Source organism: Lissotriton helveticus, chromosome 1_1 (assembly GCF_964261635.1).
Source record: "Lissotriton helveticus chromosome 1_1, aLisHel1.1, whole genome shotgun sequence".
NCBI lineage: Eukaryota > Metazoa > Chordata > Amphibia > Caudata > Salamandridae > Lissotriton > Lissotriton helveticus.
This window is the reverse complement of record NC_136057.1, coordinates 1,771,848,661-1,771,867,266: the sequence shown is the minus strand read 5'-3', so window position 1 is coordinate 1,771,867,266 and position 18,606 is coordinate 1,771,848,661. Positions and strand designations below refer to the sequence as shown.

General features: G+C 45.4%; 1 protein-coding gene across 1 annotated transcript in view; it reads right to left on the bottom strand.

Moving 5' to 3' along the window:
• Window positions 1–18,606, bottom strand: part of LOC144752182 (sphingosine 1-phosphate receptor 2-like) — a 245,762-nt gene that overhangs the window by 179,691 nt on the left and 47,465 nt on the right. The window lies entirely within an intron of this gene.

Sequence of the window (18,606 nt, the reverse complement as noted above, 5' to 3'; positions counted from 1 at the left end):
TTATTTTTCCATGTCTTTTCCGCAACTATTGAAAGTCATTTGCATTTTTCCTTAAGTTTGGTCCTATGTCTTCTCACTTGTTAGAAATTATATTTTGCATTGCAGTTTGTCATTTTCTGATATGGTCTAGAACCTCATTGCCTAGATTGTTTAAAGGCCCGTTCACCTTAAGTGAAGCGTGTTACTCTTTATAGGCCCTCCTGTAGTTATACCTACATAGTCCGCCCATGCTTAAATATTATTGAATAGCATAGTATCTTCTCGTTACATTTTATATCAGTATTTCAATGATTACTCTGTCGTTATTTCTTTACAGTTACCTCATTTACGTTATCTTGGTTATTGATTGCCTTATATTGATGTACCTTATGAATGAAGCAAATGAACTTTAGATAAACATTTTAAAACTTCCCGTTGTCCGTGGTCATTTCAAACAGTATTTTGAATGTTATTGGTTGGGTTTGTATTTTGCTGCCTTTCCTTTTACAGCTAGCTCCCTGATTCATTGTGGTCATTAGGTACCCGCATCGGTGGATGGTAAGTCGGGTGCACTCAGAAATAATAGTAGGGAACACACACACAAATTGGTAGAGCTCGTGAAGTCACCTGGTCGATGTATATGGTGATTTGAAAGTATATGGGCCCTGAAGCCGGAAACGGCGAAAACTATTGGTCGGGTGGCCTCGCGCGCTCTATCAGTTTTACTGGTAGCAGAGGATGGTTAGGGACTAGCTAAAGGTTAGGCAGGATTAGTTAGACTAGTTGAGTCGGAAGCTGCTAGTACATTAATGCTGCTATAAGAGCGTCTGTTCCGAGGGGACTGATCACTCTCTTGTGAATACGCTGCTGAAATCAATGAACTGTTTTTTCATTATTATTCTTGTTCTTATATTGTTATATGTATTAATCCATGCGTTTGTCAACCGTTTAGTTTCTTGTTGTCCGAACTCCCCGGGGAATTGAAAGGGCAAGTGGTGAATAGAATCCATTGTCCTGAGGTCACAGGCTTAAAGGAAAGTTAGGTGCAGGTTAGGATAACCGGGAAGCACTAACTAGGGTTTTCTGAATACATGTGTGAATAAATGTCAGTAACGAGGTTCATTGGCAAAATTCCCATAGTGGCGTAACCTAGTAAGGGTCACATCGGAAAAGTAGCAGGTTCCTCGGAGCTTGGGTGAAAGCAAAGGGGTCCGCTGAGAAACCTTAGACTCGGAACATATCCCGGAAAGAAGTGGATGAGTTTAGGGGAATAACAGGTTCACCGATGCTAGAGTGAAGGGTAGGCGGAAGAGATCTGCCCGCAGCGCGTGAAAAGTAAATGGAAGTAGTTTACTTGCAGTAAAAATCTTTCTGTCTAGACACTTGAGCACTGTGGCGAATGTGTATTTGTTGTAAAATAACCAAGCACTGAGCACTTTAAAGGAAAGAAAGTTTCCGTTACCTTGTGAAGGGAGGGAGTCAGTCGCGAAGCGTCTCTGACGTCACTCCGTGCCGCGCTGGGATTGGTAGAAACAGCGGGCGGGTAGCGTGGCTGGAATTGTAAAGGAGGGGTGAAGCGCCGAGGAGTGAGAACTATCTCACGAAGGGACCGCGCACCCATTGGTCGAAACTATTTGAACGCGTACACCTCATTGGTCGCACAGAATTGCAAGGCGCGTTCTGATTGGAGGTAGCTTTGTAAACAAAGTTGAGAGTAGAAATCGTATGTGGCACTCGTATTGTCCAGAGACTAGACCCGATCCAAGAAACCAAGGGTTCGAAAGGGATCAGTGGAAAGCCAATAGATACGATATTATGTACGGAGGAAAGAGAAAGATGTCCCTTGTAAGTAGGGTAAAGAATTATTTCAAAACGGACAAACCGATTAAATCTAGGGAAGGCGTTGTTGTCCCGCCACCGAATACTCCTGCCTCATTCATGATGTTTGACCGAGGGTACAACACCTGTGTGTGGTTGGAGAATTGGGTGAAGTACACAAAAGATGATGGAGTATTGGCTTTTCCGTTAGATGGGACTTTCAATGGTAGGATCCTATTTAATTTAAGGACTCGGATGAATGAACTGCATCCCAGACCGAGACTAACGCAGTATGAGGCATTAGAGGAATGGGAGATTGAGGCTTTTGAAAGAGAAAAACCCCGAATGGACAAAGGTCTGACCAAGTGGTACCCCAGGCTGAAACAAGAGACCAGGGATAAGAGGATGAAACAGTGGAGGCAGAGCATGATTGTTGAGGGTCTGTTTCCCATGATGCCAGCATGTCATAACCCTGCAGCGGGTGCGAAAAGTACCGAAAAGTGTAAACATTGGGGGGCCCCGGGAGAGTCAGATGATGAATTGTTAGATGACATCTTTACGAGAAGTCCACCCCCTTATAATGAAGGAGCCCGACCTTCCAGTACAGGAGAAATTGTCCAGCGTCCATCTATTAAGGAGGAGGACAGATCCCTAGGTAGGGGGGGAGGGGGCCAGGTATTGCCCTATTTTGAGAAACCCGAGCCCCCGGAGGTACGCAATATATATCCTAGGATGCCCGAGAGCTCAGAGGAAAAATATTCCCGCGAAAGAACATTTTACCCCAGACCTCTTTATGAGAACGAAGAAAAACCAGTAGGTTCAGGGGTACCCTTTTTGCAGCCTCCATATGGGGAAGAGCGTAGGTCATTTGGCACGGGAACTTTGTTCCCGAAACCAAATTATGGTGGGGGACCAAGTGAGACGCATCCTACTGCCCCGAGTTTTACGCCTCAACTGACCCCACAGATGATACCTGACCGAACATTAGGAAGAGTGTTAGATGAAAGGGAGCAAGAGGCCATAGCTAAACAGAGGTCAGAAATAATTCAGAAAATTTCCCAGTTAAATACCAGTCCTGAAGCTTTGACTATTCCGGTAACAATCGGACCAGTGGTTCCGTTGTACGGGAATAATCAAGGAGGTCTGAACCCTCCAGTTATGAACCCGATAATGGCCCCGCCGAGGCAAGAGCCCTTACTAATAGACGATCAGTCCAGTGAGTGTGGGTCTGATGTTGTGTTCTTGGATCTACCAAACAAACAGACCGGAAAGGGAGGGCAGAAGAGGCATAATCCTTTTGATACAAAAGAAATTAAATTAGAGTCAGCAACAGGTACTAGGAGTGTCTCTTTGGTAACGCCAGAAGAAATTGAAAATTGGAGTCGTGAATTAGAAAAACAGGCTCCGCAAACGAAACCTTTAGACCTCTACAAACTGAGAGTAGAAATAGAGGAATTAATGGCAGGAAATGTGGGGTTAGACAGATTGAATACCTATTCTGAAGAAGAGTTGCTGTTTATGTGTAAAAGTCTTACCCGGAGTACTAGGGTGCTCCATGAAAAACTGACCGACACTGCAGCTAGTATGGGGATAGATATATCAAGATCGAAGCCCTTGCAGAAACCATACCGAGCTGAGTTTTCCGACAAAGATTTAGAAAGTCTGAATGTGTCAGGAAGAAAATTACAGATTAAAGAGTTGCTTGCAGTTTTGCAAAAATGGGGAGACGTGGAAAGGTGGAAAACGAGGTGGGCACATAAGAAAGAGGAGGCCCGCTCCAGACAAGCTACCCCTGAGTTCCCTCTGAGAGAAGTAGACAAGCCCGAAACTTTATGCCCCATGCGCGAAGTACCCGGTGGGAGGTATGTGCACGTTCCGTGGTCCAGACAGGATATTGTGTCCTTTACTAACGATTTCCCAAAATTGCGGGAGAAGCCAGTTGAATGGTACCGGCAAGTGGAAAGGTTTGTAAAGGTACAGAAATGCCTGTGGAAAGACCTGGATGGGTTTTTCGACATTGTGGTCCCAGTCGATTTATGGACCGAGTGTAAAATAGCTATAGCCTGGCCTAGCGAGGAGTACCCGAGAGATGAAAAAACTGGGGAACCATCGAAAGAAGTGATGAGAAAATATGAGCAGGTAATTCAGCATCTGAAACTAAAGGTCCCAGCAAAGGAAACTGATTGGACCAGGATAGATAGAACAACGCAGGAAAGAGAAGAGACAGTGCACTCCTATTATGAAAGGCTGTTACAGGTGTTCAAAACATACAGTGGTATAGATAACATCGAGATGAAGGACATGACGCACTTCATTTACAGGTTTGTAAATGGTTTAAGACCAGAGATTTGTCAGTGGATAAAAGATAACAAAATCTGTTGGCACTCCAAGAAGGTAGATGAGGTCCTGCGGTACGCTAAGTACTGCGAGGACGAAATGGCAGAAAAGAAAAAGGCTCTAAAGGAAAAAGTGATGTGGGCTCAGGTGAAGCTAGCAGAGCAGCAGGAAAAGCAGTTGAGTAACATGGTCAAAAATACTAAGAATGAAGGCCCTGGGGGAGGGGGAGGAGGCAAGCCCCGGCCCAAAATGAGCAGGGAGGAGGCTATGAAGAAATTTCCCTGCCATCAGTGCGGCGAAATTGGACATTGGCGTAACGAGTGTCCTTACTTGCCCGAAGATAACTCCAAAACTCCTGATTTAACTCCACAGACGCAGAAAGAGAGACCGAGAAAGACTCAACCACAGGTAAAAACAGTTCAGGTGCCCCGAGCACCAAAGCAAGTATACAGGGGAAAACAGGCAGAGGGAGATGAGATAGAAGTCTGGGAAAGCAATGAGAACAGAAATGCAGCAACTTCGCAGTATCTTCTAAATGATACCTTCCTTTGTGATGACCAGTACTGACGGGGCCTGAGAGGGGAGGACGAGGAGTGCGTACTTGGCGCCTCCTTGCCGGTAGACCAGTCCGGACCATACATTGAAGGAAAGGTTGACGGAAACGATGTCACCTTTCTGTTGGACACTGGCGCTACCCGTTCTACTGTGAGAACAGTGGACGTTCCAAACCTACCCCTCTCGGGAGAAGCCATCCAAGTAGTGGGTGTATCTAATCAATTGATTAGTACTCCTGTTACCAAGCCCATGGAGATCTCAATCGGAAACTTTAAGGAAATGCATAGATTTGTAGTTTGCAACACCAGTCCAGTAAACTTACTGGGACGTGACTTGTTGTGCAAAATGAACTGTACCATCTTTTGCACACCAAAGGGTGTTGAAATTCAGACCCCAGATGAAGACGGCATTTATAAATTAATGTTAGTCCGCCCTGACTCGGAAATTAAACGAATGACCATGCAGGATTTACCCAAAGAACTCCAGGAAGCAGTGAAGCCGGAGGTGTGGGACTTTACTGGGAAAGATGTAGGGTTGATGAAAAATGTGGATCCCATACAGATAGCAATAAAGGACAATGCGGTATACCCCAAAACTAAACCCTACAGGATGAATGCAGAAGTGAAAGCTGGTGTTGCTGTGGAAATCAAGAAATTGTTAGAAGGAAACATCATACAGGAGGTGATGAGTAGCCCATGTAACTCTCCGATTATGGGCATTAAGAAACCTAGTGGCAAGTACAGAGTAGTGCAGGATTTGCGAAAAGTTAACAAAATAGTAGTTCCCTGTTGCCCTATTGTCCCGAACCCAGCAGTGATTCTGTATCAGATTCCCTGGGATGCAGAGTGGTTCACAGTGATAGACTTGTGTCATGCATTCTTTTCCATTCCTTTGCATCCAGATAGCAAATTTCTTTTCTCATTTGCCTTCGAAGGTCACGTGTATTGCTGGAACCGGGTCCCTCAAGGGTATACAGAGAGCCCCTCTATCTTTAATCAGATCTTGAAAAAATGTTTGGAAACTTTAGTCCTACCTGGGAACTCTGTCTTAGTGCAATATATAGACGACCTCTTGGTGGCGTCTAAAAGTCATAAGGATTGTGTGATTGACACCATTGCCCTACTGAATCACCTGTGTGAAAAGGGACATAAAGTGTCCCCTGACAAGTTACAGTTTTGTGCAAAATCAGTGAAATATCTGGGGCACCAGATAGAAAAAGGTGTCAGAAAAGTGACATCGGAAAGAGTGAGAATAATTCAAAAGATGCAGTTGCCCCGTACTCAGAAAGAAATTAGAATGTTCCTGGGTGTGATAGGATACTGCAGGCAGTGGATTCTGGGATTTGCAGTCCTAGCCAGGCCCTTGATAAAAATGACTAAGAGAGGAACACCGGAGATTGTAGAATGGGATGATGAAAGCTTAACAGCCTTCACCAAACTACGAGATTGTCTGTGTACTGCTCCTGCACTGGGAATGCCAGACTATTCCAAGGAGTTTGCCCTATTCTGTGACACTCGCGATAATTGCGCATTGTCAGTCCTAACTCAAGAACATGGCACAACGAGAAGGCCTGTGGCATATTTATCTGCCACCTTAGATCCAGTGGCTGCTGGATTACCAGGTTGTCTGAAAGCAGTAGCTGCTACCTGTGCCAGTTTAGAACAAAGTGAGTCAATTGTCATGGGACATCCGGTAACCGTGTATGTTCCGCATGGAGTGGTAATTTTGTTGACCAGAACAAAAACACAGTATCTCACCCCTAGTCGGCTGACTAAATATGAGAGGATTCTTGTGGGTGCTGCAAATGTAAACATTGTTAGGTGCAGTATTCTGAACCCAGCCACTTTACTCCCCGACCCAAAGGATATGGAAGGGGGGGTGGATGATGAACACGATTGCATAGACTTAACTGAATTCAACACCAAGCCACGCCCAGACATAAAAGAAACGCCCTTGCCTGAGCATGACAAAGAATTATTTGTAGATGGTTCATGTCTAAGGCATGAACAAGGAGGCCTGAGTGCTGCCTATGCAGTAGTGTCCTTCGAGAAAATTGAGGAAGCAGGTTATTTATATCACATCAAGTCTGCACAAGTAGCCGAATTGATTGCTATGATAAAAGCTTGCCAAATTGGGAAGAACATACGCATAACAGTGTACACTGACAGTCAGTACTGTTATGGAGTCGTGCATGACTTTGGACAATTGTGGCTGCAGAGGGAGTTCCTGACTTCATCAGGTACCCCTATTCGAAATGGAAAGGTTATTCAAGACCTTTTAGAGGCAATCCAGTTACCAAAGGAACTGGCAGTGGTAAAATGTGCTGCTCATAAGAAGAGCATGGACAAGGTATCACTGGGAAACGATTATGCTGATCGAGTGGCCCAATGGTGCGCAAGAGATCGGTATATCGTGAATCCAAAACGAGGGGGGCCAGGAACCAGCTGCCAACTTCAGGTGTTTGAAGAAGTGCCTACATGGGATGAGGTGAAAGAGTGGCAGCAGGCGGCACCTTGGCAAGAAAGAGAGAAGTGGAAGGATGATGGGTGTCGACCAAGACGTGTGGATGGTGTCATCTTAGGTCCGACTGGGATGCCTGTATTGCCTAGACACTTACTTAGCACAATGGCGAGGTTGATACATGAAGGATCACACATTGGTAGGGACGCCATGATTCTAGTGTTCCAACAGACTTGGTACAGTAAAAAGTTCAGGAAAGTAGCGGAATCCCTCTGCCAGAGGTGCCTGTCATGTCAAAAGATGAACCCAGGGAAGAAGACTGTAGTGGAACTGGGAAAAATTGGGAGGTCCGGGGGTCCCTTTGTAAGGATACAGGTCGATTTCATCACCATGCCCCGTTGTGAAGGGAAAAGATATGTCCTTGTCATGGTCTGTTTATTTTCCAAGTGGGTGGAAGCTTTCCCTACTCCCCAAAATGACGCAAAAACAGTAGCTAAGTGTTTATTAAAAGAACTGATACCCAGGTTCGGGGTTCCAGTCACTATTGAATCAGATCAAGGCTCACATTTTCAGAATGCAGTGATCGATGAACTCTGTAAGACCTTTGGAATTTCCCAAAAGCTTCACTGTGCCTACCGTCCAGAGGCTTCTGGAGTAGTGGAACAACTAAATGGAACTATCAAAAACAGACTAGCCAAACTGTGTGATGCAACAAAATTGACCTGGGTAAAGGCCCTGCCCTTGGTCCTGATGGGACTCAGAAGTATCCCTGATCGCAAAACAGGCCTAAGTCCCCATGAAATCATTATGGGAAGAGTGATGAGACAAGCATGGGTGCCTGGAAGCAAACTGTTGAGTATTACTGATGATTTGGTACTTGAATACTGCAAGAGATTGGGTGACCAAGTGCGTTCTATCTCTCGCCAGATCGGAGAAGACGCCATCCTCAATCCAACGACTCCTCTCCACAAACTGGTCCCGGGGGACTGGGTGAAGATAAAGAAGCACACTCGGAAGACCTGCCTGGAGCCAAGGTGGGGAGAAAAACGTCAGGTGATTCTGGTTACTACCACAGCAGTCAAGTGTGCCGGGGTTCCGCGTTGGATACACGCCAGCCACACCCAGAAGGTACCACCAGACGAAGTGCCTGAAGCAGAAGGGCGTCCAGCAGAGGACTCTGCCGGAGCCAGACTAGAAGTAGCTGACAACGTACAGCCCAGTACCAGTCAAGCTGCAGAATCAGCAGACGTTGGCCCAAGAATAGTTGACAACGAACTACCAGGAGCCCAGCCTGCTGAAGGAGTCCAAGGAGCTGAGCCAGAAGTAGCTGAAGACGAGCTGCCAAGCATATGGCCAGAAGAGTGGATTCCATTGATTGACCTTACTGAAGACCCTATTCGAACAAATGAAAGACTTTGGGAAGGTAGAGAGTGGACTAGTCAGGAAAAGCAAGGCATAGGCGAAGAGCCTCAGAATCTTGAGATTCACATCAAAACTGAGGAAGGAGAAGGTCAGACAGGGACAGAGCACGTGATTGATACAGAACAAGTGAATAAGACTGAACAAGTGCCCGATACTGAACAAGTGAAGGATCTTGAACAAGAGAGGAATACAGAACAAGTGATTGATACTCCACCACTGACACCTGATATCGGGAAGGGACAGACTAGACATAGTGTAATAATTCGAGCAGAAGAAAATCAAGAGATCGAAGAGCTTGAACAGGATCAGATAGGATTAGGAGAAAGTGTTCAGGAAATAGAATCAGAGACACTTGAAGAGCAAACACACAGTATACCTGAACAAGGCCAGATTAGTACCCAGGCAGAAGAAACAGATACTAGCCCTGGAATTAGTCAGATAGAAGAAGAGGAAACTGAAGCAGAATTGCCCCAAGCTAATGAAAATAAGAGGGCAAGAGAAGAAAACGAAGTCCAAGTACCAACCAAGAGACTTAAGAAAAGAAAGCATCTTGAGCCTAAATACATAAAGAAATTGAGATTGAGAATAAAAACAGTAGAAGAAAAACGTGCAGAAGAAAGGAGAAGTGCTCGTATAGCAGAACAACCAGAAGACTCTTCCAAAAGAAGGAGTGATCGGATAAAGAGACAAAACAAAAAGTACAAGTCACCTGAATGGACACTTGTGTTAGAAGAGCTTGAAGATCTCGACATCACTGACGTAAGCGACGGAGAGCCCGTCCCTGAGTACTCTGACGAGGAGGAAGAAGAGCCGCCGTGAATTTGCACAAAGTAAGATACTCGTGTAAAGTCACAAAGGGGCGAGAAACTTCTTCTGAGCCATAATGTCTGATTCAATCGTGAGTGGTAGACCTAGTCGCAGCTGTTGCAAAACTTGCTGCAAGGTGTGTGTCTGTAGTGTAGTTGTCCTGATATTACTCTGGATAGGACTAACAATCTTTATACCCTTTGCTGTGAGTAAAGATACTAACATTGTCCCTACTGAAATTGTAAATACTGCCAGTGAAGAGCTGACAACACAGAGTGTAGCTAGACATGAGAGAGCACTGAGACAAACAAAACAAGACTTAGAAGCATCAGATGAGGAACTACATTATCATAGAATCAAAAACAGGACACGCTTAAATGTTTTCGCAAACTTGTTAATACACTATGTAGAGACTATGGAAATTGAAGATTGCTATGTCTGCATGAAGCTACCTACTTCTGTGGCTGAAGGCGTGACATACCATCACTTGCCACTGACATACGGAATTTCCTGTAGCATTTTAGCTAGCTTATTTTACAAAAGAGGACCGTTACAGTACTATTACTCTAACAATGACGTGATCTTTTCTGAGCTTCCTATACGTGGGAACTTGAATCCTGTACATACCAAAAGTGACGCAATACGATACATGGGAGATTATTTCCTGACTATAGGTAACATTGACATAGCGGACGCACACAGAGATAACTTGACTTGTTCTTTGCATGAGCAGGAAAAAATGTTCCTAAACATGGCAGAGAAAAGGAGAATTAAGATACAAAAGAAGGCTAATGACGAAAGTCAGAAAAAGCCAAAGTGGGCAGAGAACATGGAAGGCACCTCAACTGGTGGGGCGGGTCCTGCTCTGTTGCTGGATTTTGAAAAGAAAGGCAAGCTATGTCTTCACCGCGAGAAGACTAGCTATTATAATAATGTTTTCATTGGTTCCAGTGAATGCGAACATAATTACAAGGTAATTGGAGGTTGGGGTTTCAAAAATGGGTCAGAGCCTGTGTTTCCTGGAATTTATTATATTTGTGGGGACAAGGCTTATTTCAAATTGCCGGATCACTGGTATGGAAGCTGCTATTTTGGCATTGTCTTCCCGAAAATATACCATGTGAATGGAAAAGCTGGAAGCAATGAAGATACTAATGGCTTAGTGCGTAGTAAAAGAGAAAGTATAGGTGAAATTATGGGTAGTATTTTCAGTGCACTGATACCTGGAGTGGGAGTGGTTCTGAACACTCACAGAATTTGCAAATTGTCTACTATAGTGGATGTGCTGTCTACTGAAACAGCTCATGGATTTCTGCTGGTCAATACCGAAATGGTTGCGATCAGATCAATGGTTTTGCAGAATCGACTTGCTCTTGACACCTTATTAGCGAAAGAGGGCGGAGTCTGCCGGATGTTGAAGGCGCAACATTGTTGCACTTATATTCCGGATAAAAGTGTACAGATCAAAAGATATGTGAAAAACATTACTAATTTGACAAAGGAACTCAAACCACTCGAGGTTGATAGTGCCTGGAAGAGACTGGTAGATGGTCTCTCAAATGTAGGTCATTGGCTTGCTAGCGTAGGTAAAAGCTTATTGTTCAAGATACTGATGCCAATTGGTATTATAGGTCTTATTATATTTCTCATTTTCATCTGTTGTAAATGCCGTAAGCACACCAAGAAGCACGAGGTAAATGCAAGAGGGTTGAAACGGAGTGTGGATGAGATTGAATTGGAGGAAGTGAATGATCAGATATACAAAAAGGTGAAGACTTCTCACCCTACTAAAACTGAGAGAGAAAAGTTAGAACGATTGCTGGAAGAGATAGAGCTATATAAAGTGTGAAAGAAAGTTGGCATCTGGTTCCATTTTTTGTGATGATAGTAAATATCATCAAAGAGGGGATTGATGAAGCAAAGCTTCGCATATTTTGCGGCTTGCCGAAGTCAAGAACCTCGTTTATGTGTAATAAGGTAACAAAACGTATGTTTTACTAACGTTTATTTTTGTTTAGGCAAAGTTTGCGAAGCTTGCCTACGTGTATTTCTAATACATTTAACCCGTGTACTTTAAAATGGCCGCCGCTTGTATTTTAGTTACTGCGCATGCGTCAGCCACACTCACGTGTCCTGACGCGTCTGCAGAAGTGGAGGGAAATTTATGCGCATGCGTAATCCATAGCTGTGCCCATCATGTGGTACTGCTCGTGCCACTGCTCTTGTGTCTGTATCAATGTAGCTAACATTTAAACTGCATAAGTATATTTTATAATGATAAGTAGAAAGTACAAACCCTGTGATGTGTTTTCATGATGACATTATTATGTATTCATTTGTTTTCGCTTACTTTTCATGTACCGCGGGGAATGGGGGTCTGAGTGAAAGGAGAGCCATATTGGAGGTCCCTTCTGCGCCTGCGCAGCTTTGGCAGCACAGTAGACCTTGACTGATGGAACATAGCCAGTTGGCAGCGATGGGCGAGATGCTCCTGAGAAAGTCACCTCTGCCCTGCGAGAACAGCGAATGTGGCTCCTTATATGTTACAATGTAATATTGTATTGCTGCTTGCCGTGTAGCTTCTCATGGGAACCCCAATCTTACTAGGCGGTGCCCAAACATGCAAATACAGGCTTGAAATGTTGAATTGTGATTGGTGTGTTACCCAAATCCTACCTTAGGACCAATCGAAATTGAGGGATTCTGACACTTTGCAACATTGGGGGGTGGTACACTGTCCCCAAACTGTATATCTACCCTGGGTTCACCTAGGGAACCGTCCGACTTGTCTGGTTTAGCTGACCTGTCACTGACCCATCGTACTCAATAGGTGACTGAAGATACAGAGCGCTGCGGAGCACTCTGTCCGAATTTGACCATAGACTAAGGTTCTACTGAACCTTAAAGTGCTGGCGAAGCACTTTGCTGGGAGTTCGCTGACCCAATCGGGGTCTTGATCGATAACTGCAGAGCGGGTGGAGCGCAGGCGTTGCTTCCGAACTGTGGGTTCCGGTCCTGTCCTGAGCGGTCCTGTCCTGAGGGTTTGCTGTCCTGACCTGAGGTCCTGTCCTGATTCCTAATCCGAGGGTATCCTGTCCTATCCGGGGTGTCCATTCTGCACCTGCTGTCCTTTGAGGGGTATCCTTCCTTGAGGGTTTCCTGTCCTTAACTGACCCGTGGCCAGGGTTTGGTTTCCACACCTTTCTAGGTAAATATTGCTCTGAACCTCTTAAATCTTGCACCTTCTGAATTTCTAACTTTTGCTTCAATAAAATTTACCATTGTATATGTTATTTTTCCATGTCTTTTCCGCAACTATTGAAAGTCATTTGCATTTTTCCTTAAGTTTGGTCCTATGTCTTCTCACTTGTTAGAAATTATATTTTGCATTGCAGTTTGTCATTTTCTGATATGGTCTAGAACCTCATTGCCTAGATTGTTTAAAGGCCCGTTCACCTTAAGTGAAGCGTGTTACTCTTTATAGGCCCTCCTGTAGTTATACCTACATAGTCCGCCCATGCTTAAATATTATTGAATAGCATAGTATCTTCTCGTTACATTTTATATCAGTATTTCAATGATTACTCTGTCGTTATTTCTTTACAGTTACCTCATTTACGTTATCTTGGTTATTGATTGCCTTATATTGATGTACCTTATGAATGAAGCAAATGAACTTTAGATAAACATTTTAAAACTTCCCGTTGTCCGTGGTCATTTCAAACAGTATTTTGAATGTTATTGGTTGGGTTTGTATTTTGCTGCCTTTCCTTTTACAGCTAGCTCCCTGATTCATTGTGGTCATTAGGTACCCGCATCGGTGGATGGTAAGTCGGGTGCACTCAGAAATAATAGTAGGGAACACACACACAAATTGGTAGAGCTCGTGAAGTCACCTGGTCGATGTATATGGTGATTTGAAAGTATATGGGCCCTGAAGCCGGAAACGGCGAAAACTATTGGTCGGGTGGCCTCGCGCGCTCTATCATCCTTTCCTGATCCATAATATGGTACTGCAAACTGGCAGCCAAAGGGTTTGTGCCATAGGGGGTTGGGCCTACTTGTCCCAAGGACAATATACAAACAAAAACGTGTTGCCCTTGACCCCAAACAATATGTCCCAGGCATCAAAGTAGTTATAGCAGGCAATATTTCTGTACATGACATTCTATAGAAGTAGCAGATAAAACTAGAGAAAGTAAAGATAGAGTACACTTTGTGAAGGCTGCAATGGACACTGAGTACCTGAGCAGCAGGTGTTGTTGGCCTCTACCTAGTAGAGGCATAACTGGCCCATCTCATCCCACAACCCAACAGAGTACTGTGAGGGGCAATGCAGCCCAGCCCAGCACACACCTGGAAGGACAGCCTGGGCTGTAGAGAAAAGGGAACAGAGCAGTGTGGTGTCTGGGACATTTGAAGGGGAGAGTACCCGCACTTCTCTGCACTGCTGCAACACACTTAATAAGAGTACTGGCACTGCTCAGGAGCAAACAGTTACTCTAGATAGTGAGTACCTGCACTTCTAGATTTCCATTTACAGCGCTGGAACAGGGCATGAACTCCCACCCGTCTGAAGGGGGGGCTGTCTACGCCAGGGTAAATACCACATCTTAAGTAATTATCAACCCCAATCTTTGAGACTTTGGCTAGGGCGTGAAGCTGAGCCAGACAAAAAACAGATAGGACTGCACAAACAAACACCACCGGCCAAGCGTGCTTTTAGGGGCTTTCAGGACATTCCTCCAGACAAGTTTATTTAACTTGGAAAACTTCTCTCCACACAAGGGGGTTCTCTGTTTACCAGCAATCATCGAAAAAGCAATCTGTCACATGTTGTAGAGAGGAGGGGGCAGGGAAGCACAAAGGCAAATAAAGCTCTGTTTCAATTTCCCAGCAAAGAGCCAGACTTCGGGGAAAACTGAAATGGCCCCGGCTGGCAGATTAGGAATCGCTGCTTCATCCTCCCACCTGGCAGGGAAAACAAGGCTTGAAGCCCAGACAGGTACTGTTACAGCTGCTTGCAAGGCAACATTTCTACCGAGCTCGATTTCTTTAGACAAAACTATTTCATAAGGAGCGCTGGAAAGAAGCCACTCTGCGCTCCAGCACTGTGTTTTTGCACCGGTTTCAGGGTCTCTTGACTAAAATCTTGAGTCTCTGACGAAGCCTCACGCAAAGGAATATTCAGTACTGGGATTCAATGGCCAATGGGGATTCCCTTCAAAGGAGTTTTTGGTCTATAGCCGCCTGTTGGGCAGAAATAACAAATAACTCTCACAGGCATATTTACAAGCCCCTTGTGGCGCCGTTGCGTCACTTTTTTTGAGGCAGTGTGTTCTTCATATTTACAAGGCCACGTAAACTCAACCTGCATGGCTTTTCGTGGTTTAATAAATAGGACCCTTTTGCCTTGAAAGGGGTGTTCCATGGGTGTTGCTCTGGGTGTTCCCACGCAACGCCCACAAATTCTGCCATATTCCCAGATTTCCAAAATTTCGTGAACCTGGGAATGTGTCAGAATCCTACACCTCCCATGATTGCTTTTATGCGGGAAGGGACTCCCCTAAAATGCAGACACCCTTGCACCATGGCGCAAGGGTGCCTGCGATGGCACATGGCATCCAATTGTGTGCCAGCACAGGGGAAAGCACAGGGATGCGACATATTGTTGTAAATATGATGAATCCCTGTGTTTTGAAAATGGCGCAGTGCGGCGCAGCCAAATGGCTTGTGGTGCTGCGCTGCGTCACTTTCTTGTAAATAAGGCCCTCAGTACCTTAGTGTCCATCGGTCGTTGTTAGAACAAGACCATCTCTAACTCAGTGGTGTGCAAAGCACTTTAACACCTGGCTAAGTTTTTGACAAGATTCTGATTTTTACCCAGGTTTTAGTAGTTTTCGCAAACCTGGTAAAGCTACACAGTGCTTAATTTGTGCAAGTGGTTGCCGGTCAGGGCCGGACTGGGAACCAAAACCAGGCCCCGCCAAAGCGCTCGGCCGGCCCACTGGGGGATGGGGGGGGAGGTCTGAGCTTTTTGCTGACGCCGGTTTTCGGCCGATTTTGTTGCAGGGTCGATTATAGCTGCATAAACGGCCCTGTAACAAAAACGGCCCCCAGGGGCCCAAAACCGGCCCTCACCCTTGCAGCGTACTGGGGGATTGCCCAGTGCCCGCAACGGTAAGTCCGGCCCTGTTGCCGGTGTGGGCCACCAGCATTTGTTTTGGAGAATCTGAACTTTTTTTTCCTGCATTAGGTATTTGCAAGAGAGGGAAATCACACAAATTGGAAGAAGAAAGAAAAAACGAAAACTTGTCAGAAAGGGAGAAAGCAGGAATCTTCCATAGTGAGATAAAGTGGCAGGGACTGTCTGGTAATTAGGGAGGGATGAAATGGATTTAAGATTAACAGCCTTACTTGGCATTCCGCCAGCCGACGTTTAATGGTATCAGTTGAGATCCTCTGAAGAAAGATTCAGCACTGGTACTCTTCCTTTCACAAATTAAGCATGCTACACCTTTGACTGAGCAAAGTGTTCTTTCCCATTTTGACATCAACTTCTCTGCACCTGTAACATCATTAAAATCTAAGTAGTACAAGTCCAGTGCTTAATTTGAGCAGGAGCTTTCAGGTGCTCAGCACCGGCACTTCTTTCACAGGGCCGGGGCTACGGTTTCTGGCCCTGCAGGTTGTGGTCTCAATAATAATTGCCCAATTTAAAATAAAAAGAACCACATACCTATTGTGGTGATGGGCTGGTATGTTTTCATAGGCAGGCATACATCTGTTCAGGTAGGCATTATTGTGTATCATCACTTTAGTGATGATGTTGTCACGCCTGTCATGAATCCAAGAAGTCATCATTAACGAATGGCTTGCATTCTATTCCCCGCGTCTGCTGCACCCTGCCACTGCCTGAGCTTAAGCCTCCCATTGGATAATTGTAGTGGGGGCCTGCAGCCCTGCATTGCTACATCCTAAACGTGCTTGATGTGGCTGTGGCCCACCGCAACTTGTGTGCGCTATGGAGTCAACTGCAGTTTCCGTGCGCTGCCTCCAAGCATGCTAATTGTTGAGTGTGCTTGAGCCCAGTAGGTGCAACAGCCATACTCACATCTCACAGGCATTGCAGCATTGCGGCTGGGGACAGTGCTTGTGCTGTGGCAGGCAGGGTCACAGCAAGCTGAGCAGTGGATGCCTATGCCGTCGTCATAACTGGACCAAACTAATTACAGGCAGCACTAGCAATGACATGACCTGCTGTGCTCAAGCAGCCCCCTGACCTGCAACAAACCCAGTCAGACTGCATTGATTAATATGTTCAAAAAAAGCTTTTCATTTGGTGTACATTTTGTTTTTCCACTCATCTGTCGGTGTAGGTAAAGAAGTAGAAAGCAGGTCTTAGGGGACAGACAGCAGAGCATGGTTACAGGATAGAGACTATGTAGGTGTTGAAAGTTGGGCACACCGGAGGTCGAAGTGAGCTGTAGCCTCCTTGGCAGCATTTTCAGCCCTGGCACTTAATTTTTTACAAATTAAGCCCTGGGTACAACCCAGTGCAGTAACCATTTAAGCAGGTTATATCACAAGAAATACCATTAAGGGACCTACAGACCTGCAGACAGCGGCCAGCTTACTGAAAACCATAAACTGTGCTCCTCTCTCACATTTCTTCATCCATCACACTGCTAAGCACTGCGTCCCATAACACGATAACTGCAGCTCGGCGGTCGTTATGCACCACACAGAAACACTTCATACATAGGATCGAAGCAAAGACAACATGCTTCCAACCACACAAACTACACTGTGGAGTGTGCTACCCACGTAGGCCAGCCCATTCGCGCCCCACATAGGAGTAGAAAGCGCTATATAAATGCTGCAGGGCAACACAATGATTTTCTATCTAATGGAAACCAGCTAAACTGGGAATCAAATGCATAATTTTTCTCTCTCACATACCCTTTGTAGAGCTTTTCTGTGTACAACTCAGAACCATTCAGTGACTAGGGTTTTCCCTGTCGGAAGCGACTTCACGTCATGTATGTGTCAACAAGAACATGCCACTTGGTTCCTGTTTCAGGTGAATGAATGACAGCATAAACACTCCACTTTCACACCTGTAAAATAGTTTGAATAACTTGTTTCTACAGGGAAATAGTTGCCTTGTTATTGCTGGTAGGCCTGCACTAGAATAGAAATAACACATTTTTTACCTCTAAATGTATTCTGTTGTTCATAAATGTCTTGGCTGTCTGCGACCTTCATAGCTAGCACTTGAGGTCGTCAAGGCGGGGGGAGGAGGGAGGAAGGTCAAAAATAGGCACCGATACCAAATGCCTCCCTTCCCTGCAGGGATGAAGGTCAGCTGGCGTTGGCGCATAACTCACATTACCGGTTCTGTGCACTGCAGAGAGACAGGCCTCTTGCTTCCCCAGCACGAAATGCCTGCAGATGGAGGCCTAGAGGGTTTCAGGAAAACAAGGCTTGTGGGGGAGGACTGTCTCTACCACTGCCACGGCCCCCTCAGGGGTGGGTATCCCTAGCTTGAAACACTGGGCTGGGACAGAGTTAGCCACATATGTCAGCCTTTCTGAGGAAAACTCCTGGGGGCATATTAGCAAGAACCTCGTTAAAATTATCACAGTTTTACCGGCAGGAAACTGTCGCTTTGCACATCTAACCTCGGCTTCTATTGAAATTCTATAACGCATATTATCAAGCCCATTAGCGCCGTTTTAGCTGCAGTTTCCTGCCGCTAAAACGACGATAATTTTAACGAAGTTCTTGCTAATATGACCCACAGTTCTCCGACCTTTGGCAGTGAAATCTCACTAAAGTACTCAATGCTACGTTTTAATGTGTCCCAGAGTTACGTCTCACTTCGTACTTGTCAGCACCAGGCTTAGAATAATTATTTTTCTTTGGCCTATTCTGAATCTTCTCCTTATATTCTGGATACAGGCGTCAGTTTCCCCAGAGGACCATTCTTGAGCAAATGCTTGTACCTTTATGTTTCCTAAACGATCCCAAACTCCTCTGAGTTCCACTTGAGAGGAGAGAGCCCTCGCCTGGAGCTATAGTGCTTGAACCCGGAGAGCTGTGTGCAGCGGCCAGGGCAGCTCACTTCATAGCACAGGGTTCACGGTTCGATCCCCGGCTCCTGCGGCCGCTCAGCTCAGCACCATGTGACCCTGGGCAATAGCTCACTTCATTTCCACGACGGCC